Raw genomic sequence first — 22,444 nt, forward strand, 5'->3', positions numbered from 1 at the left:
ACTCTGGCTCACCCGAGCTCTCTGACGGTGCAAAGGGCAGGAAAAGACGTGTGCATGTGGTTCTGCCTTGGCCTGGGAGTGTGGAGCCCCTAGCTGGCTCCCAGGCTCAGGGGCAAGGGCCCTGAGAGAGGACCACCCCGAAGCGCTTTTCTCCCGGGCTTGGGAGCAGTGTGCTCAGCTTGCGGGAATCGCGGGCCTCCCTCGGGGAGAGTGCTTGCAAACTGGCCTTTGGAGGCAGCCAGGGAGGTCTTCTAGCGGCAGAGTGCTGGATTTGCTCTGGGGCCCCACAGGACACGCGCAGGTTCCAGCATGGACCCTGCCCCAGGAGAGCCTTGCCCAGACCGTCCTGGCCTCCGAGGGTACTGGCCCACGAAGGAGCAGGCTGCGGAGGTGTGTCCAGTCATGCTCAGGCACCTTCCCAGGCTCATTCCATTAGCGTTTTTTCCCTGGTGCCTAGGCCTCATTTGAGGCCTACTTGGAGGGGAGGTTTCTGGCATGGGCTATCTCCACACTGCAAGGGCCTGGAGCCCAGAGGGCTTGGTCAGAGGAAAGAGGCCAGCAAGGGGGACGATGCCCAAGGCCTCTTTGGCCCAGCAGCGTCATGGCAGCAGGATGAGCAAGTGGCCCAATGTGCCCCTTGGTCGGCCCTGCCCCTTCACACACAGGCACTGCTGCTGGGCTTGCCCAGGAGCTGCCTAACAGACTGTGCCTCACTCGAGCTCTCTGACGGTGCAGAGGGCCGGAAGAGACGTGTGCATGTGGTTCTGCATTGGCCTGGGTGTGTGGATACCCTAGTTGTCTCCCAGGCTCAGGGGCAAACGCCTGAGAGAGGAACACCCCGAACTGCTATTCTCCTTGGCTTGGAAGCAGAGTGCGCGGCTTGCGGGAAACGCGGGCCTCCCTCGGTGAGGGAGAAGAGGCCAGGTGGCGAGAGTGCTTGCAAACCGGCATTTGGAATCTGCGGGTGAGGTTCTCCAACGGCACAATGCTGGTTCTGCTCAGAGCCCCAACAGGCCAGGGGCAGGTCCCAGCAAGGACCCTGCCCCAGGCCAGCCTTGACCAGACCTTCCTGTCCTCCGGGGGTACTGCCCCACGAAGGGGCAGGTGGCAGGGAGTGTGATCAGACATGCCCAGTCCTCTCCCCAGTCTCAATCCATTAGCGCCTTCCCATGATTCCTAGACCTCATTTGAGTCCTACTAGGAGGGGAGGTTTCTGGCAGGGCCTCTCTCCACACTGCAGGGGACTGGAGCCCGGACGGTCTGGTCAGAGGGAAGAGGCCAGCAAGGGGTTTGATCCCCAAGGCCTCTTTGGCCCAGCAGCCTCAGGGCAGCAGGAAGAGCAAGTGGCCACTGTGCCCCAAGGTTGGCCCTGCCCCTTCACACACAGGGGCTGCTGCTGGGTTTTTCCCATGAGCTGCCTGACATACTCTGGATCACCTGAGCTCTCTGACGGTGCAGAGGGCCGGAAGAGACGTGGGCATGTGGTTCTGCCTTGGTCTTGGTGTGTGGAGCCCCTAGCTGTCCCCCAGGCTCAGGGGCAAAGGCCTGAGAGAAGAACACTCAGAAGTGCTTTTCTCCCAGGCTTGGGAGCAGAGTGCGCGGCTTGCGGGATACGCCGGCCTCCCTCAGTGAATGCGAGGTGGCCAGCCGGCGAGAGTGCTTGCAAACAGGCCTTTGGAGACAGCCGGGGAGGTCTTCCAGCTGCAGAGTGTTGGTTCTACTCAGAGGACCCAAAGGCCAGGGGCAGGTCCCAGCCTGGACCCTGACCCAGGCCAGCCTTGACCAGACCTTCCTGGCCTCCGGGGGTACTGCCCCACGAAGGAGAACGCTGCGGGGAGTGTGTCCAGACATGCCCAGGCTCCTCCCCAGGCTCATTCCCTGAGCGCCTTTTCCCAGGTTCCTAGGCCTCGTTTGAGGCCTACTTGGAGGGGAGGTTTCTGGCAGGGGCTCTCTTCACAGTGCAAGGGACTGGATCCCGGACGGCCTGGTCAGAGGGAAGAGGCCTGCACGGGGGTCGTTGTCCATGGCCTCTTCGGCCCAGCAGCCTGAGGGCAGCAGGAAGAGCAAGTGGCCCACTTTGCCCCTAGGCCAGCCCTGCCCCTTCACACACAGGCGCTCCTGCTGGTCTTGCCCAGGAGCTGCCTGACAGACTCTGGCTCACCCGAGCTCTCTGACAGTTCAGGGGGCAGGAAGACTCGTGTGCATGTGGTTGTGCCTTGGCCTGGGTTTGTGTAGCCACTCGCTGTCCCCCAGGCTCAGGGGCAAGGCCCTGAGACGGGACCACCCAAGCGCTTTTCTCCTGGAGTTGTGAGTAGAGTGCGTGGCTTGCGGGAATCGCGGGCCTCCCTCGGTGAGGGAGAGGTGGCCAGCCGGCGAGAGTGCTTGCAAACCGGCCTTTGGAGGCTGCCGGCGAGGTCTTCCATTGGCACAGTGCTGGTTCTGCTCAGAGACCCCACAGGAACGTGGCAGGTCCCAGCTCGGACCCTGCCCCAGGCCAGCCTTGACCTGACCTTCCTGGACTCCGTGGGTACTGCCTCACGAAGGGGCAGGCGGCGGGGTGTGTGTCCAGGCATGCCCAGGCACCTCCCCAGGTTCAATCCCTGAGCGCCTTTCCCATGGTTCCCAGGCCTCATTTGAGGGTACTTGTAGGGGAGGTTTCTGGCAGGACCTCTCTCCACACTGCAAGGGTCTGGAGCACGGACGGCCTGGTCAGAGGGAAAAGGCCAGCAAGGGGGTCGATGCCCAAAAACTATTTTTCCCAGCAGTCTCAGGGCAGCAGGGTGAGCAAGTGGCCTTCAGTGCCCCTAGGTCGGCCCTGCCACATCACACACAGGCGCTGCTTCTGGGCTTGCCCAGGAGCTGCCTGACAGACTCTGGCTCACCCGAGCTCTCTGACGGTGCAAAGGGCAAGAAAATACGTGTGCATGTGGTTCTGCCTTAGCCTGGGAGTGTGGAGCCCCTAGCTGGCTCCCAGGCTCAGGGGCAAGGGCCCTGAGAGAGGACCACCCCGAAGCGCTTTTCTCCCGGGCTTGGGAGCAGTGTGCTCAGCTTGCGGGAATCGCGGGCCTCCCTCGGGGAGAGTGCTTGCAAACTGGCCTTTGGAGGCAGCCAGGGAGGTCTTCTAGCGGCAGAGTGCTGGATTTGCTCTGGGGCCCCACAGGACACGCGCAGGTTCCAGCATGGACCCTGCCCCAGGAGAGCCTTGCCCAGACCGTCCTGGCCTCCGAGGGTACTGGCCCACGAAGGAGCAGGCTGCGGAGGTGTGTCCAGTCATGCTCAGGCACCTTCCCAGGCTCATTCCATTAGCGTTTTTTCCCTGGTGCCTAGGCCTCATTTGAGGCCTACTTGGAGGGGAGGTTTCTGGCATGGGCTATCTCCACACTGCAAGGGCCTGGAGCCCAGAGGGCTTGGTCAGAGGAAAGAGGCCAGCAAGGGGGACGATGCCCAAGGCCTCTTTGGCCCAGCAGCGTCATGGCAGCAGGATGAGCAAGTGGCCCAATGTGCCCCTTGGTCGGCCCTGCCCCTTCACACACAGGCACTGCTGCTGGGCTTGCCCAGGAGCTGCCTAACAGACTGTGCCTCACTCGAGCTCTCTGACGGTGCAGAGGGCCGGAAGAGACGTGTGCATGTGGTTCTGCATTGGCCTGGGTGTGTGGATACCCTAGTTGTCTCCCAGGCTCAGGGGCAAACGCCTGAGAGAGGAACACCCCGAACTGCTATTCTCCTTGGCTTGGAAGCAGAGTGCGCGGCTTGCGGGAAACGCGGGCCTCCCTCGGTGAGGGAGAAGAGGCCAGGTGGCGAGAGTGCTTGCAAACCGGCATTTGGAATCTGCGGGTGAGGTTCTCCAACGGCACAATGCTGGTTCTGCTCAGAGCCCCAACAGGCCAGGGGCAGGTCCCAGCAAGGACCCTGCCCCAGGCCAGCCTTGACCAGACCTTCCTGTCCTCCGGGGGTACTGCCCCACGAAGGGGCAGGTGGCAGGGAGTGTGATCAGACATGCCCAGTCCTCTCCCCAGTCTCAATCCATTAGCGCCTTCCCATGATTCCTAGACCTCATTTGAGTCCTACTAGGAGGGGAGGTTTCTGGCAGGGCCTCTCTCCACACTGCAGGGGACTGGAGCCCGGACGGTCTGGTCAGAGGGAAGAGGCCAGCAAGGGGTTTGATCCCCAAGGCCTCTTTGGCCCAGCAGCCTCAGGGCAGCAGGAAGAGCAAGTGGCCACTGTGCCCCAAGGTTGGCCCTGCCCCTTCACACACAGGGGCTGCTGCTGGGTTTTTCCCATGAGCTGCCTGACATACTCTGGATCACCTGAGCTCTCTGACGGTGCAGAGGGCCGGAAGAGACGTGGGCATGTGGTTCTGCCTTGGTCTTGGTGTGTGGAGCCCCTAGCTGTCCCCCAGGCTCAGGGGCAAAGGCCTGAGAGAAGAACACTCAGAAGTGCTTTTCTCCCAGGCTTGGGAGCAGAGTGCGCGGCTTGCGGGATACGCCGGCCTCCCTCAGTGAATGCGAGGTGGCCAGCCGGCGAGAGTGCTTGCAAACAGGCCTTTGGAGACAGCCGGGGAGGTCTTCCAGCTGCAGAGTGTTGGTTCTACTCAGAGGACCCAAAGGCCAGGGGCAGGTCCCAGCCTGGACCCTGACCCAGGCCAGCCTTGACCAGACCTTCCTGGCCTCCGGGGGTACTGCCCCACGAAGGAGAACGCTGCGGGGAGTGTGTCCAGACATGCCCAGGCTCCTCCCCAGGCTCATTCCCTGAGCGCCTTTTCCCAGGTTCCTAGGCCTCGTTTGAGGCCTACTTGGAGGGGAGGTTTCTGGCAGGGGCTCTCTTCACAGTGCAAGGGACTGGATCCCGGACGGCCTGGTCAGAGGGAAGAGGCCTGCACGGGGGTCGTTGTCCATGGCCTCTTCGGCCCAGCAGCCTGAGGGCAGCAGGAAGAGCAAGTGGCCCACTTTGCCCCTAGGCCAGCCCTGCCCCTTCACACACAGGCGCTCCTGCTGGTCTTGCCCAGGAGCTGCCTGACAGACTCTGGCTCACCCGAGCTCTCTGACAGTTCAGGGGGCAGGAAGACTCGTGTGCATGTGGTTGTGCCTTGGCCTGGGTTTGTGTAGCCACTCGCTGTCCCCCAGGCTCAGGGGCAAGGCCCTGAGACGGGACCACCCAAGCGCTTTTCTCCTGGAGTTGTGAGTAGAGTGCGTGGCTTGCGGGAATCGCGGGCCTCCCTCGGTGAGGGAGAGGTGGCCAGCCGGCGAGAGTGCTTGCAAACCGGCCTTTGGAGGCTGCCGGCGAGGTCTTCCATTGGCACAGTGCTGGTTCTGCTCAGAGACCCCACAGGACCGTGGCAGGTCCCAGCTCGGACCCTGCCCCAGGCCAGCCTTGACCTGACCTTCCTGGACTCCGTGGGTACTGCCTCACGAAGGGGCAGGCGGCGGGGTGTGTGTCCAGGCATGCCCAGGCACCTCCCCAGGTTCAATCCCTGAGCGCCTTTCCCATGGTTCCTAGGCCTCATTTGAGGGTACTTGTAGGGGAGGTTTCTGGCAGGACCTCTCTCCACACTGCAAGGGTCTGGAGCACGGACGGCCTGGTCAGAGGGAAAAGGCCAGCAAGGGGGTCGATGCCCAAGAACTATTTTTCCCAGCAGTCTCAGGGCAGCAGGGTGAGCAAGCGGCCTTCAGTGCCCCTTGGTCAGCCCTGCCCCATCACACACAGGCGCTGCTGCTGGGCTTTCCCAGGAGCTGCCTGACATACTCTGGCTCACGCAAGCTCTCTGACGGAGCAGGGGGCAATATAATACGTGTGCATGTGGCTCCGCATTGGCCTGGGTGTGTGGAGCCCCTAGCTGTCTCCCAGGCTCAGGGGCAAAGGACTGAGAGAGGAACACCCCGAAGCACTTTTCTCCCAGGCTTGGGAGCAGAGTGCGCGGCTTGTGGGAAACGCGGGCTTCCCTCGGTGAGGGAGAGGCGGCCAGCCTGGGAGGTGCTTGCAAACCGGCCTTTGGGGGCTGCTGGTGAGGTCTTCCAACGGCACAGTGCTGGTTCTGCTCAGAGGCCCCACATGCCAGGGGCAGGTCCCAGCAAGGACCCTGCCCCAGGCCAGCCTTGAACAGACCTTCCTGGCCTCTTGGGTACTGCCCCACGAAGGGGCAGGTGGCAGGGAGTGTGTCCAGACTTGCCCAGGGGCCTCCCCATTCTCATTCACTTAGCGCCTTTCCCATGATTCCTAGGACTCATTTGAGGCCTACTTGGAGGGGAGGTTTGGCCCACTGTGCCCCTAGGTGGCCCCTGCCCCTTCACACTCAGGCGCTGCTGCTGGGCTTGCCCAGGTGCTGCCTAACCGACTCTGGCTCACCTGAGCTCTCTGAAAATGCAGGGGGCAGGAAGACTCGTGTGCATGTGGCTCTGCCTTGGCCTGGGAGTTTGGAGCCCTATCTGTCTCCCAGGCTCAGGGGCAAAGGACTGAGAGAGGAACACCCCGAAGCAGTTTTCTCCCAGGCTTGGGTGCAGAGTGCGCGGCTTGTGGGAAACGCGGGCTTCCCTCGGTGAGGGAGAGGCGGCCAGCCTGGGAGGTGCTTGCAAACCGGCCTTTGGGGGCTGCTGGTGAGGTCTTCCAACGGCACAGTGCTGGTTCTGCTCAGAGACCCCACATGCCAGGGGCAGGTCCCAGCAAGGACCCTGCCCCAGGCCAGCCTTGAACAGACCTTCCTGGCCTCTTGGGTACTGCCCCACGAAGGGGCAGGTGGCAGGGAGTGTGTCCAGACTTGCCCAGGGGCCTCCCCATTCTCATTCACTTAGCGCCTTTCCCATGATTCCTAGGCCTCATTTGAGGCCTACTTGGAGGGGAGGTTTGGCCCACTGTGCCCCTAGGTCGCCCCTGCCCCTTCACACTCAGGCGCTGCTGCTGGGCTTGCCCAGGTGCTGCCTAACCGACTCTGGCTCACCTGAGCTCTCTGAAAATGCAGGGGGCAGGAAGACTCGTGTGCATGTGGCTCTGCCTTGGCCTGGGAGTTTGGAGCCCCTAGCTGTCCCCCAGGCTCAGGGGCAAGGCCCTTAGAATGGACAACCAAAGCGCTTTTCTCCTGGGCTTGGGAGCAAAGTGTGTGGCTTGCGTAAATCACGGGTGTTCCTAGGTGAGGGAGAGGTGCCTAGCCACCGAGAGTGCTTGCAAACCAGCCTTTGGAGGCTGCCAGTGAGGTCTTCCAGGGGCACACTGCTGGTTCTGCTCAGAAGCCCCACAGGCCAGGGGCAGATCCCAGCACCGACCCTGCCCCAGGCCAGCCTTGACCAGACCTTCCTGGCCTCCGGGGATACTGCTTCACGAAGGGGCAGGCGACGGGTAGTGTGTCCAGACATGCCCAGGGACCTCCCCAGGCTCATTCCCTGAGCGGCTTGCCCATGGTTCCTATGCCTCATTTGAGGCCTACTTGGAGGGGCGGATTCTGGCAGGGCCTCTCTGCACACTGAAAGGGACTGGAGCCGGACGGCCTGGTCAGAGGGAAGAGGCCAGCAAGGGGTTCGATGCCCAAGGCCTCTTTGTCCCAGCAGCTTCAGGGCAGCAGGGTGAGCAAGTGGCCTTCAGTGCCCCTAGGTCGGCCCTGCCACATCACACACAGGCGCTGCTTCTGGGCTTGCCCAGGAGCTGCCTGACAGACTCTGGCTCACCCGAGCTCTCTGACGGTGCAAAGGGCAGGAAAAGACGTGTGCATGTGGTTCTGCCTTGGCCTGTGTGTGTGGAGGCCCTAGTTGTCCCCCAGGCTCAGGGGCAAAGGCCTGAGAGAAGAAAACCCCGAACTGCTATTCTCCTTGACTTGGGAGCAGAGTGCGCGGCTTGCAGGATATGCGGGTCTCCCTCAGTGAGGGCGAGGCGGCCAGCCGGTGAGAGTGCTTGCAAACAGGCCTTTGGAGGCAGCCGGGGAGGTTTTCCAGCTGCAGAGTGTTGGTTCTACTCAGAGGACCCAAAGGCCAGGGGCAGGTCCCAGCATGGACCCTGAACCAGGGTAGCCTTTCCCAGACCTTCCTGGCCTCCGGGGGTACTGCCCCACGAAGGGGCAGGTCGCGGGGAGTGTGTCCAGACATGCTCAGGCGCCTCCCCAGGCTCTTTCCATTAGCGTCTTTCCCCTGGTGCCTAGGCATCATTTGAGGCCTACTTGGCGGGGAGGTTTCTGGCAGGGGCTCTCTCCACACTGCAAGGGGCTGGAGCACGGATTGCCTGGTTAGCGGGAAGAGGCCAGCAAGGGGGTCTTTGCCCAGGGCCTTTTTGGCCCAACAACCTCAGTGCAGCAGTGAGAGAAAGTGGCCCACTGAGCCCCTAGGCCGGTCATGCCCCTTCACAGACAGGCGCTGCTGCTGGCCTTGCCCAGGAGCTGCCTGACAAACTCTAGCTCAGCCGACGGTGCAGAGGGCCGGAAAAGATGTGTGCATGTGGTTCTGCCTTGGCCTGTGTGTGTGGATCCCCTAGCTGTCCCCCAGGATCAGGGGCAAAGGCCTAAGGGAGGAACACCCCGAAATGCTTTTCTCCACGGCTTGGGTACAGAGTGCGTGGATTGCGGGAAACGTGGGCCTCCCTCAGTGAGGGAGAGGTGGCCAGCCGGCGAGAGTGCTTGCAACCGGCCTTTGGAGGCAGCCTGGGAGGTCTTCCAGCGGCAGAATGCTGGTTCTTCTCAGAGGCCCCAGAGGCTAGTGGCAGGTCCCAGCAAGGACTCTGCCCCAGGCCAGCCTTGCCCAGACCTTCCTGGCCTCCGGGGCTACTGCCCCATGAAGGAGCACACTGCAGGGAGTGTGTCCAGACATGCACAGGCGCCTCTCCAGGTGCAGCGCTCACTCCCTGAGCGCCTTTCCCCTGGTGCCTAGGCCCCATTTGAGGGCTTCGTGGAGGGGAGGTCTCTGGCAGGGGCTCTCTCCACACTGCAAGGGACTTGAGCCAGGAAGGCCTGGTCAGAGGGAAGAGGCCAGCAATGGGTGCGATGCCCAAGGCCTCTTTGGCCCAGCAGCCTCAGGGCAGCAGGGTGAGCACGTGGCCCACCATGCCGCTAGGTTGGCCCAGCCCAATCACACACAGGCGCTCCTGCTGTGCCTGCCCAGGAGCTGCCTGACAGACTCTGTCTCACCTAAGCTCTCTGACGGTGCAGGGGGCAGGAAGAGATGTGTGCATATGGTTCTGCCTTGACCTGGTGTGTGGAGGCCCTAGCTGTCCCCCAGGGTCTGTGGCAAGGGCCTGAGAGAGGACCACCCCGATGCGCTATTGTCTTGGACTTGGGTACAGAGTGCGTGGCTTGCCAGATATGTGGGTCTCCCTTGGGAAGAGATCTTGCAAACCGGCCTTTGGAGGCACCTGGGGAGGTCTTCCAGCGGCAGAGTGCTAGCTCTGCTCAGAGGTCCCACAGGCCAGGGTCAGGTTCCAGCTTTGACCCTGCCCCAGGCCAGCCTTGCCCAGACCTTCCTGGCCTCCGGGGGTACTGCCCCATGAAGGGGCAGGCTGTGGGGAGTGTGTCCAGGCATACCAAGGCATCTCCCCAGGCTCACTCCCTGAGCACCTTTCCCCTGGTGCCTAGGCCTCATTTGAGGCCTACTTGGAGGTGAGGTTTCTGGCAGGGTCTCTCTCCACACTGCAAGGGCCTGGAGCCCGGACGGCCTGGTCAGAGGGAAGAGGCCACAAAGGGGGTCGATGCCCAAGGCCTCTTTGGCCACAGCCTCAGGGCAGCAGGGAGAGCAAGTGGCCCAATATGCCCCTAGGTCGGCCCTGCCCCTTCACACATAGGTGCTGCTGTTGGGCTTGCCCAGGAGCTGCCTGACAGACTGTGGCTCACCCGAGCTCTCTGACGGTGCAGAGGGTCGCAAGAGACGTGGGCATGTGGTTCTGCCTTGGCCTGGGTGTTGGAGCCCCTAGCTGTTCCTCAGGCTCAGGGGCAAAGGCCTGAGAGAGGCACACTCTGAAGTGCTTTTCTCCCAGCCTTGGGAGCAGAGTGCGCGGCTTGCGGGAAACGCGGGCCTCCCTCAGTGACGGCGAGGCGGCCAGCCGGTGAGAGTGCTTGCAAACAGGCCTTTGGAGGCAGCCGGGGAGGTCTTCTAGCGGCAGAGTTTTGGTTTTGCTCAGATTACCCAAAGGACAGGGGCAGGTCCCAGCATGGACCCTGCCCCAGTCCAGCCTTGCCCAGACCTTCCTGGCCTCTGGGGGTACTGCCCCACGAAGGGGCAGGCTGCGGGGAGTGTTTCCAGACATACCCAAGCACCTCCCCAGGCTCATCCCCTGAGCACCTTTTCCCTGGTGCCTAGGCCTCATTTGAGGCCTACTTGGAGGGGAGGTTTCTGGCAGGGGCTCTCTCCACAATTCAAGGGTCTGGAGCACGGATTGCCTGGTCAGCGGGACGAGGCCAGCAAGGGGGTCTATGCTCAAGGCATCTTTGGCCCAGCAGCCTCAGGGCAGCAGGGAGAGCAAGTGGCCCACTGTGCCCCTTGGTCAGCCCTGCCCCTTCACACACAGGTGCTGCTGCTGGGCTTGCCCAGGAGCTGTCTGACAGACTGTGGCTCACCAGAGCTCTATGATGGTGCAGAGTGCTGGAAGAGACGTGGGCATGTGGTTTTGCCTTGGCCTGGGTGTGTGGATCCCCTAGCTGTCCCCCAGGCTCAGGGGCAAAGGCCTGAGAGAGCAACACCCTGAAGTGCTTTTCTCCCAGGCTTGTTTGCAGAGTGCGCAGCTTGCTGGAAACACGGGCCTCCCTTGGTGAGGGAGAGGTGGCCAGCCAGCGAGAGTGCTTGCAACTGGCCTTTAGAATCAGCCTGGTAGGTCTTCCAGCGGCAGAATGCTGGTTCTTCTCAGAGTCCCCACAGGCTAGGGCCAGGTCCCAGCATGGACCCTGCCAGAGGCCAGCCTTGACCAGACCTTCCTGGACTCCGGGGGTACTGCCCCACGAAGGAGCATGCTGCAGCGAGTGTGTCCAGACATGCCCAGGCGCCTCCCCAGGCTCACTCCCTGAGTGCCTTTCCCCTGGTGCCTAGGCCTCATTTGAGGCCTACTTGGAAGGGAGGTCTCTGGCAGGGGCTCTCTCCACACTGCAAGGGACTGGAGCCCGGACGGCCTTGTCAGAGGGAAGAGGCCAGCAAGGGGGTCAATTCCCAAGGCCTCTTTGTTCCAGCAGTCTCAGGGCCGCAGGGTGAGCAAGTGGCCCACAGTGCCACTAGGTCGGCCCTGCCCCATCGCACACAGACGCTGATCCTGGGCTTGCCCAGGAGCTGCCTGACAGACTCTGGCTCACCCGAGCTCTCTGACGGTGCAGGGGGCAGGAAGAGATGTGTGCATGTGGTTCTGCCTTGACCTGGGTGTGTGGAGCCCCTAGCTGTCCCCCAGGGTCTGGGGTAAGCACCTGAGAGAGGACCACCCCTATGCGCTATTGTCCTGGGCTTGAGTGCAGAGTGCGTGGCTTGCCGGAAACACGGGTCTCCCTCGGGAAGAGATCTTGCAAACCGGCCTTCGGAGGCACCCGGGGAGGTCTTCCAGCGGCAGAATGCTGGTTCTGCTCAGAGCCCCCACAGGCCACGGGCAGGTCCCAGCATGGACCTTGCCCCAGGCCAGCCTTGCACCGACCTTCCTGGCCTCCGGGGGTACTGCCCCAAGAAGTGGCAGACTGCGGAGATGTGTCCAGACATGCCCAGGCACCTCCCCAGTCTCATTCCCTTAGCGCCTTTCCCATGGTTCCTATGCCTCATTTGAGGTCTACTTTGAGGGGTGTTTTCCGGCAGGGGCTCTCTCCACACTACAATTGTCTGGAGCCCGGACGGCCTGGTCAGATGAAGAGGATAGCAAGGGGGTCTATGCTCAAGGCATCTTTGGCTCAGCAGCCTCATGGCAGCAGGGAGAGCAAGTGGCCCACTGCACCCCTAGGTCGGCCCTGCCCGTTCACAGACAGGCGCTGCTGCTGGGCTTGCCCAGTAGATGCCTGACAGACTCTGGCTCACCCGAGTTGTCTGATGGTTCAGAGGGCAGTAAGACTCGTGTGCATGTGGCTCTGACATGGCCTGGGAGTTTGGAGCCACTCGCTGACCCCCAGGCTCAGGAACAAGGCCCTGAGTGAGGACCACCCAAGCGCAGTTCTCCCGGGCTTGGGATCAGAATGCGCGGCTTGCGGAAAACACGGGCCTCCGTCGGGGAGGGAGCGGCGGCCAGCTGGCAAGAGTGCTTGCAAACTGGCCTTTGGATGCAGCCGGGGAGGTCGTCCAGCAGCAGAGTGTTGGTCCTGCTCAGAGGACCCACAGGCCACGGGTAGGTCCCAACATGGACCCTGACGCAGGCCAGCCTTGCCCAGTCCTTCCTGGCCTCCGGAGGTACTGCCCCACGAAGGAGCAGGTCACAGGGAGTGTGTCCAGACATGCCCATGCACCTCCCCAGGCTCATTCCGTTAGCACCTTTTCCCTGGTGCCTAGGCCTCATTTGAGGCCTACTTGGTGGGGAGGTTTCTGGCAGGGGCTTTCTCCACACTGCAAGGGTCTGGAGCACAGATCGCCTGGTCAGAGGGAAGAGGCCAGCAAGAGGGTCTATGCTCAAGGCCTCTTTGGCCCAGCAGCCTCAGGGCAGCAGGGGGAACAAGTGGCCCACTGTGCCCCTAGGTCGGCCCTGCCCCTTCACAGGCAGGCGCTGCTGCTGGGCTTGCCCAGGAGCTGCCTGACAGACTCTGGCTCACCCAAGCTCTCTGACGGTGCAGGGGGCAGGAAAAGACGTGTGCATGTGGTTCTGCCTTGGCCTGGGAGTGTGAAGCCCCTAGCTGGCCCCCGGCTCAGGGGCAAGGGCCCTGAGAGAGGACCACCACTAATCATATTTCTCCCGTGCTTGGAAGCAGAGTGCGCGGCTTGCGGGAAACGTGGGCTTTCCTCGGGTATAGTGCTTGCAAACATGCCCTCAGGTGTCGGCCGGGGACGTCTTCTAGCGGCAGAGTGCTGGATTTGCTCTGTGGCCCCACAGGCCAGGGGCAGGTCCCAGCATGGACCCTGCTCCAGGCCTGCCTTGTCCAGACCTTCCTGGCCTCCTGGGGTACTGCCCCACGATGGGTCAGGCTGCGGGGAGTGTGTCCCGACATGCCCAGGCGCCTCCCCAGGCTCATTCCCTTAGTGCCTTTACCCTGGTGCCTAGGCCTCATTTGAGGCCTACTTGCAGGGGAGGTTTCTGGCAGGGGCTCTCTCCACACTGTAAGGGCCTGGAGTCCAGACATCCTGGTTAGAGGGAAGAGGCCAGCAATGGGGTCGATGTCCAAGGCTTCTTTGGCCCAGCAGCCTCAGGGCAGCAGGGAGAGCAAGAGGCCCACTGTGCCCCTAGGTCGGCCCTGCCCCTTCCCACACAGGTGCTGCTGCTGTGCTTGCCCAGGAGCTGCCTGACAGACTCTTGCTCACCCGAGTTCTCTGACGTTGCAGGGGGCAAGAACAGACGTGTCCATTTGATTCTGCCTTGGCCTGGGATTGTGGAGCCTATACCTCTCCCCCAGGCTCTGGGACAAGGGCCCTGAGAGAGGATCACCCCGAAGCGCTTTTCTCCCAGGCTTGGGAGCAGAGTTCGTGGCTTATGGGAAACGCGGGCCTCCCTCGGGGAGGGAGCGGCGGCCAGCCAGCGAGAGTGCTTGCAAACCGGCCTTTGGAGGCATCCGGGGAGGTCTTCCAGCGGCGAGGGCCGGTTCTGCTCAGAGGCCCCACAGGCCAGGGGCAGGTCCCAGCATGGACCCTGCCCCAGGCCAGCCTTGTCCAGACGTTCCTGGCCTCTGGGGGTACTGCCCCACAAGGAGGCAGGCTGCGGGAAGTGTGTCCAGGCATGCCCAGATGCCTCCCCAGGCTCATTCCCTTAGCGCCTTTCCCCTGTTGCCTAGGCCTCAGTTGAGGCCTAATTGAAGGGGAGGTTTCTGGCAGGGGCTCTCTCCACACTGCAGGGGCCTGGAGCCTGGACGGCCTGGTCAGAGGGAAGAGGCCAGGAAGGGGGTCGATGCCCAAGGCCTCTTTGGCCCAGCAGCCTCAGGGCAGCAGGGAGAGCAAGAGGCCCACTGTGCCCCTAGGTCGGCCCTGCCTCAGAGGCTGCCGGGGTCCAGCCTCGACATGATCCAGGTGGTACCTCAGGATGAACCGCGTTGGCGAGAGAGAAAGAGATGTGAGACTAGCCTTGATAGGCCCAAGTCTGTGTTTTACTTTCTGATAACTGGGTTTATACCCTTTCACAGAACGTTTTTAAGGTACAAGATGTTTACTCATGATTTCACAGGATTAGCATACATCATTTTGATTTTTAGGAAAAGCAGGATTTTTTTGCTTTCTAATTCTATAGTAGTTTTTAGCACATGATCTTCTGGCCTTGAGGCTATTAACATTTTATGCAGGTCAAGTGATTGTAAACCTATTTTCCGATTTTATGGTGACCTTAACTGAAAGGTAACAGGGTCATAGGGAAACAGTACAGAGTAGAATTATATTCTTGTTAATACAAAAATTAATCTTAGTGCAAAAGTTGTCAGTTGCGTTTATCTAAGAAGTTTACCCCATACAGACTCTGCGGCTTCAGTGAGGCAACTTCTGCCCTAGTACTCCTGACTGACAATTAACAACCGTCTCATTGGTACCACACTAGGGCTAAGTTCTTATTTGTCTAGATCTTTAACTATATTAACAATGGTTTTTATAACACAACCTTAGCACATTAAAGGCAAAAATACAGCAAGCAAAACACAGCAAGCAAATCACAACCCAATAACCACCTATAGAATAATTTTCTTATGTTTTCTAATAGGACTCCTTTACCCCTTAAAAGGGCTCTATGTCTATTAGGGCTTTTATATAATCAGGTTCTTCATGCTATTTTATGATTAGGATATTATAAGCAATCATGCATATTAGTACCAAGCGCATAAATGCATTTGGCTAACAAAACTACCAGCAGAGGTGTTTGAATTAAAACACTCCTTTCACCCTGAATAATCTCATAAAAAACTACCACCTGGGAAACTTATTGATTAAAGTTCTAAATTGATTCTTATTTGGGAAGAGATCGGGGAAGGCCTTCCTGTCTGTGTCAGAGAAATTAGGGAGTAGTTCATTGAGGCAGGCATCAGAAAGACAGATATCATCTTTAAGGTTAGAGCCGGGGGCAGCTTTTCAAAATCCCTGAAAACCTGATCTGCCTTGCCTGTCAGGCTTTCTCCTCGTGACCTTGTCATGGGTGGGATCTCGTGAGCTAGCCTTTTCAAAAACCCCTGAAAACCTGATTCGTCTTGCCCGTCAGGTTTTCTCTCTTACGGCCTTGTTAGGGGTAGGGTTTCGTGAGCTGACTTTTTCGAAACCCCTGAAAACCTGATTCGCCTTGCCTGTCAGGTTATCTCCCTTACGGCCTTGTTAGGGGTAGGGTTTCGTGAGCTGACTTTTTCGAAACCCCTGAAAACCTGATTCGCCTTGCCCATCAGGTTTTCTCCCCTATGGCATTTTTAGGGGTAGGGTCTCATGTGTTGGCTCCCGGCATCTCGCCCTTTTTTTACTTTTTAAGACAGCCAGATGGATCTGAGTCGCAAGCTTTTGAGTGCTCTGCCGGAGAGTTCTGATGATGCAAGGAAGGATTATAATGAATAGTAAAACTAGTGCTGCTACAGCTGCATAACTGAAAATAGTTGATAGGATATTTTTTTCAGTAATAAAGTTAGAAAAGTTATGAAAAATATCGTTAGCAGCTCCTGTAGTAATAAAGTCCAGGCGGGAATGTTCTAATGTTTTTATCTGACCGTGAAGCTCTCCAAGATCTAAAGTAATGCTGGAGCTATTCCATATACCCGAAATATGATTTTTAATCTTTTCTCCATTGTAATCCATATCATTTACTTTTGGGGGGCATTACACAGATCTACTGATAATCAGCGTGACAGGATAACGCTAACTTTACCCTTAAAGCCTGTAACTCAGTTCCAATATGCATGACTGCTTCTTCCAGGGCATCTATTTTTACTTCTAATTTCCTATCTATAATCTCTTGCATAGCTAGAGTTAAGGAAACATTTTTTGAAATATCATTGACATATTGAGTGGTATGTACTTGTTGAGTCAAGGATATCGCTGCCACAGTGACAGAGGTAATTGCTGTTATCAAAGCTGAAATCCCTAGAATAAGTAGTCCTACAAACCGTTGGGAACACATTAAATCTTGTAGGTGTTGCAGAACGGCTAAACCACAATTGTCATACCAATAGGCGTTCACTCTGACAGGCACCATAAGATAAGGTGGACGTTGCAGTACCACAAAAGAACAAATATTACATTGAGGGGTTAAACAGGATGAAAGCATGCATTGTTCACAGTAGACTATATTTGGTCCACCTGAATGATTCATTTGTATACGAAGTCTTTTTGAATCATTAGTAAACAAAAAAACCTAAGGGGAGGGTAAACAAGCCAGCACAGAATAGGTGGAATTGTTTTCTGGTCGAGTTAAAGTAACAATGGAGGTGGCAGCAAGGGCTCTCCAAATTTCTGGCTGTCAAAAAGTTTTACCCTTAGTTGTATAGGACAACATGGGGGGAACAAATTGATTATAATGCCATCTGCTGGGCACCAAAGGCCAAGGGAGGGAATCATTATTTTAATTGCTAAGCCTACTGACAGCTCCTAGATTCTGACTTGGATTTGGATTGCTCCAGTCTTGTACCGAATAATTTCCACCTCCCGGTATTCTATAATCTATGTTTGAATTATAAGTACAAGATTTCCATACTGGGTATCCCAGGCGGTTGTCTATAGTTTTCCATATGACATCTGATGGAGCAACATCAATACAATTTGGATATTTTGGTGGAGCATTAAGGAACAAAGATTTATAGGGGTCAAGGACCCCAGGCATATGAGCCTGTAATATCCAAACCAGCCGATCTCCTGTATTGTCTGAAAATTTTGATGCTGGAGAATCTGTCAGAATTGTTTTGGAGGCTCCAACACGTCCCTCCTTAGAGGGAGTGATGAGATCACTTGTATGACTATGGGGGAAGTTAAAGCAAAGGGGAAGGTCATCTGTTAATCCCCTAAAAGTATAGTTAAAATTGATGGGATAATGATCTTTATCATAAGAACTATAGGATCCTCCCAAGAGATGAGGCTGGTCTGTGTTGACCCGTATAGGGTCGCTGTTCCAAGTAACTACTTGGAAGGTCAGGGGACCAGGGAAATATGCCCAGTATTTTTCTGAAGTAGAGGAGGTAGCACTTGCCTGACAAGACAGTAAAGCAAGCATAGCAATAAAAACCCTTTCGGGAGAGGCTGAAGATCCCTGCAGGGAAGCTATTCCCTGTGCTTGATGACAGAGTGACTTAATTTGTCCCCATGTGGGTATGGAGGCTTGTTGAGTTGTCCACGCAGGACGTCCTGGTGGTCTTCTGCGACGTGAAGGAGTAGGAGGTTGGGCGCCATCTTTCATGCAAAGCCATGACATCTGTTTAGTGGGTGGATCCGCCATTGGTTCCTCCGGGATCTCTGTTGCCGGTCATTTCCAAGTCTGCTGGACTTCCCGGGTGAGTGACCGAGGCGAGGGCAGAGGAGTGCTCTTCCTCTTTTGTGGCTGAGGCTGCGAGGGAACCGGAGGTCTGGGGGACTTCGACATGGCAAATCAGTCTGTCTGGGATCTAAATTGGCGAGTCAGCACCCTGTGGGAAAATACAAGCATACCCTCGCCCACTGGTTAGCAAGGGATCAGGTCCCTTCCATAGTCCGGAAAGGAGGTCTTTCCACTTTACTAAAGGTTTCATATCTTTTTGTTCTGGGTTCCAGTGACGGAACATAGCTGTTAAACCGGCTTGATCAGCGTTAAGGTTATTGAGCACAAAGAGGGCGTGCTGCAAAACGTGGTGTGGAGAACTGTATTTGAACTGCCCTTCTTGTAATTTAGAAATTTGTGTTTTAAGTGTCTGATGTGCCCTTTCTACAATTGCTTGTCCCTGGGGATTGTAAGGAATTCCTGTAGAGTGGGATATACCGAATTGGGCACAGAAATTTTTAAGGGACTTAGATGTATAAACTGGAGCATTGTCTGTCTTAATTGATTTTGGCATTCCTAAATAGGAAAAACAGGCAAAAAGATGTTGAACTACATCTTTATAGGCTTCTCCCATTCTGGCAGTAGCCACAATGACATGGGAGAAGGTATCTACAGTAACATACACAAAGGATAGTTTTCCAAAAGAAGGAACATGTGTTACATCCATCTGCCAAAGCACATTAGGTAGTAAGCCACGGGGATTTACCCCAAAAAGCAAAGCGGGAACTGAAGTAGGGCAAAGTTGACATGTTCTAACAATCTCGAGTGCAGATTCCCTAGGAATGTGGAACTGGTATTGAAGGGCAGTTGCATTTTGATGATGCATAGCATGTGAGGCTTTAGCATCTTCAAAATCACTGGCCACTATGGTTCGGGTTAGCAAATCTGCCTCTTGGTTAAACGTATGGAGGGGTCCAGGTAAATTAGAATGAGCTCTTATATGTCCAACATAGAATTGTTTTGACCTTTTCCAAATTTGCTGTTGAAGGGTAGATAACAATATAAAAATTGTGGTTTTATTTTCTGGTAAAACAGCCGTTTCAATTTGAGGGAACAACCTAACTACATACTGTGAGTCAGAAAATAAATTAAAAGCCTGGTCTAAAAACTCTTTGAACGCCTCTATCACGGCTGTTAATTCTGCTTTCTGGGCTGATGTTTCCCCAGTATTTAAAACCCTTTTTGAAGTCTGGGTGACAATAGCAGCCTTTCCATTAGAAGACCCATCTGTAAACACCAACATTGCCCCCTCGATAGGGGAAACTTGACACCTTTCTTGAAATATCACCGGATGTCGTGAGAGGAAATTTAATAAAGGACTAGCAAGTAAATGGTGTAAAATTTGTCCTGGATAATTACCAATGACAATCGGCCAGTCTTCATTTAATGATAGAAGGGCATTTAGTTGCTCTTTATTATAAGGCACTATGATTTCAGATGGTTCTTTTCCAAACATTTCAATGCTTCTATGTCTCCCTTTAATTATTAAAGTAGCCACTAGTCCTGGATAACAGGCCACAACCTTTTTGGCCGTGACAGGTAAATGCAACCATTCTAGGGGACCCTCTTGCCAAAGCACCCCTGTAGGGGCCACAGCTGTGGGCAACACTATAAATTGCCATGCCATACTATAATCAAGTCTCTTAATATAATTTTTATCTAAAGCTTCTTCTACCTTCATTAAGGCTTCCCTGGCTGCAGGTGTCAGCATTCTAGCAGAGGTGGGGTCTGGATCCCCTTGAAGAATGTCAAAGAAAGGCTTAAGATCAGAAGTAGTCAACTTTAAAAAGGGCCGAATCCAATTTATATCCCCTAACAACTTTTGATAATCATCTAAAGTAACCAAATTATCTTTTCTAAGCTGCAAAGGTACATGAGTAACTGTTTCATTATTTAGGATTCTTCTCACATATGTTATAGGCATATTCACTTGGATTTTTTCAGGGGCCACCTTTAGGCCCCAGCGATTCAAAGTCTCTTGCAATTTAATCAAAACTTACTGTAAATAAACCCTATCCGGGTGTGCTAGCAATATATCATCCATATAGTGGACTAGATAGACATCCCGATGTTTCTCCCTGATACCTTGTAGGGCAGCGTCCACAAACTTTTGACACAATGTGGGACTATTTTTCATACCCTGGGGAAGAACCTTCCATTGAAATCTCTGATGAGGTTGTCTAAAATTTTCTGAGGGAAGACTAAAGGCAAATCTCTTTTTATCTTGAGGGTCTAAGGGAATAGTAAAGAAGCAATCTTGAAGATCAATCACTATAACATTGTAGCCTTGGGGAACAGCCACAGGGGAGGGAAGGCCAGGCTGTAAGGCTCCCATATCTTACATAGTGGCATTTATTGCTCTTAGATCTTGCAAGAGTCTCCATTTCCCCGATTTTTTTTTTTATTACAAAAACTGGCATGTTCCATGGACTATTTGAAGACTCTATATGTCCAGCCTTTAATTGTTCTCTCACTAACTGTCGTGCTGCTGAAAGTTTTTCTGAATTTAAAGGCCATTGTTCCACCCACACTGGATCAGGAGATTTCCAGACTATGGGGTCAGCGGCGAGAACAATGGCCTCTCTTATAAATTTGGATATCTTAAGCCTTGTCTCTCTCTTCTTATTTTTGGGACAACTGGCTCAATTTGTCTCTCTTGATCTTTACTCAGACCCATAAAAGGATTATAACTTATCTGCGACATCTGTGCAGCCACCTTTTCATCTGGGCAATACAGCAAAACTCCCATCTGAGCAAAAATATCTCTCCCAATGAAGGAATTACATAAGGTTGAAAATGTCCCTGGCAGTCTTTATCTACATACCAAAGTAAAATTTGTGAGCTCTTTGTCACTGAAGGTGCTCTACCAATGCCAACCAACTCATTAGCTGTGGTTTGAGTTGGCCAAGCACTGGGCCAGTCACTGCCCGCAATACAGGAAATGTCTGCTCCCGTGTCTAGCAGGCCAGTCACCTTTTTACCATTAACTAGAATTGTCTTCATAGGTCTTTTTTGAGTAACTTGTGTAACCCAAAAGGCATGATCACTTGAATCAGACCCCCTGTCCCAACACTTGGCAGCTGAAGCTGCTTTTCTTGTGTCAGCATGACAAGGTAGCATCAGCAACTGAGCTATTTTCTGTCCTTTATAGATTTGAATAGTCTTAGTGGGGGGAGACACCATTATTTGAATTTCACCAGTATAGTCTGAGTCTATGACTTCTGGAATCACTGTGATCCCATGTAAGGATGTGGGGCTCCTGCCTATTAATAGTCCCATCGTTTCTCTAGGCAAAGGGCCATGAACACCAGTGGGAACTTTCACAGCGGTGGAGTCAGGTGTTAGTATTGTTGTGACGGTGGAACAGAGGTCCAGTCCTGCACTGCTTGGGGTTGCTCTGATGAGTTCTGTGACGGGACGAAGGGTATGAATGGGTTTAATGTCGTTGCCCCAATATTCAAGCTTGAAAAGGTTTAGAAGTGTAAGCAGGGGCGTTGTCAGTTTTAAGACATTAAGATAGCACAAGTCTAACAGTGAGGGGTTATTTTTGGTAGAAGCAGAATGAGCTTTTATATGTACCATAATCTTAAATAACACTTATTTATTGAAAGATTCATTCTAAGAAAACTTTTTTCTCTTAACATAGAGAGTAGACTAAATTCCAGTCTGTTACCAATTTACTGGATAGCAAACAAACAAATTTTTTTTAGTTAATCTTAGAAAAGTCTTTTTATAAATCTCGAAGAACTAGCAGTATTTTTTTAAAAGGCATGAGAGTGAAACCATACAAGGCATGTTTAAAATCTAATTAAATTGTAGCCTGGTCATTGCTGTGACTTCTAACACTTTAACGTGATAGCTAAAATGATAACTGACAATATTTTACCAGGACATATCAGATTTTCATGAATTTCACATAATTTCTAGGATATCTATATAAGTAACATCAACCATACAATATAACCTGAAGATTTATCACTCCTCCAACAGTAATTCCCATGCAATTTAACAGGTCAAATGAACTCAGGTAGTTTAATAGCTCTTTGGGATGTCTCAGGGGCCCTCTGAAGCATCCCAAAGTCAGCTAGAAGTCAAGTTATTTAGGCAGTTTTGTCAATAAATATCAAAAGGGTTTATAGTACTCTGTCAGGTAGAATCATATAGATCACTGTGAAATAATATATTTACTTAGCCAAAGTAAAAAAGATTTTAAAGGTAAACATAGAACAGACCACTTTAGAGGTAAAGAAACTTAAAATCCATTATCAAAGGCAGTTCAACGTCTCAAGAAAACTTGTATTTATGCACAAAACTCTTCCCTTGGAGTGTACTTTCCATCAAGCCTTCTTAACACTTTTTGTACCCATTACTTTGTTCTCCCATCCTGAAACAGCCACCTGTAAGTCAGACTTACTTTCTTTTCCCTTCGTAAAATGTAACTTTATTTTTTATACCTTTTTTACTGAACACACACATCCTACTTTCTTTAAGCAGCCAAGAATTTACCTTTATATTAGCACTCTATAGATTGGTGAACATAAATACCAGTGATAATTTCTAAAAAATTTCTAATGAACATCTCAGGATGGCATCAAACATTATTTATTAATAGTCTAAAATCTTTAGTTTCTCTGTAAGTTAGTATTCAGTAATGAATGTTTCAGAATCTTACTTTATTTGGAAATGACCAAGCTATTTAATAAACTTCTGCTATTAGTTTAGCACAACTTTAGAAATTTAGGTTACCAAAACCTAGAGAAACTGTTTTAGACAGATATTTTTAATCTTAATAAAGTTTAAAAGCTCATATCTCACTTACCTTCTTTTTTTTTAAGTTTCTTACTTGAGGTACTTTCCTTGCTGACAAACTTGTAACAGATATTACAGTATAACAACATTTAACTTATAATAAACCTAGGCATAA

The 22,444-nt window shown here is 54.1% G+C and overlaps 1 pseudogene; it reads right to left on the minus strand.

Annotated features, from left to right (window-relative positions):
• Positions 1-15,556: 15,556 nt before the first annotated feature.
• On the minus strand, positions 15,557-19,997 carry LOC136155210 (uncharacterized; annotated as a pseudogene).
• Positions 19,998-22,444: the final 2,447 nt, after the last annotated feature.

Source organism: Muntiacus reevesi, unplaced genomic scaffold (assembly GCF_963930625.1).
Source record: "Muntiacus reevesi unplaced genomic scaffold, mMunRee1.1 SCAFFOLD_49, whole genome shotgun sequence".
Lineage (NCBI taxonomy): Eukaryota > Metazoa > Chordata > Mammalia > Artiodactyla > Cervidae > Muntiacus > Muntiacus reevesi.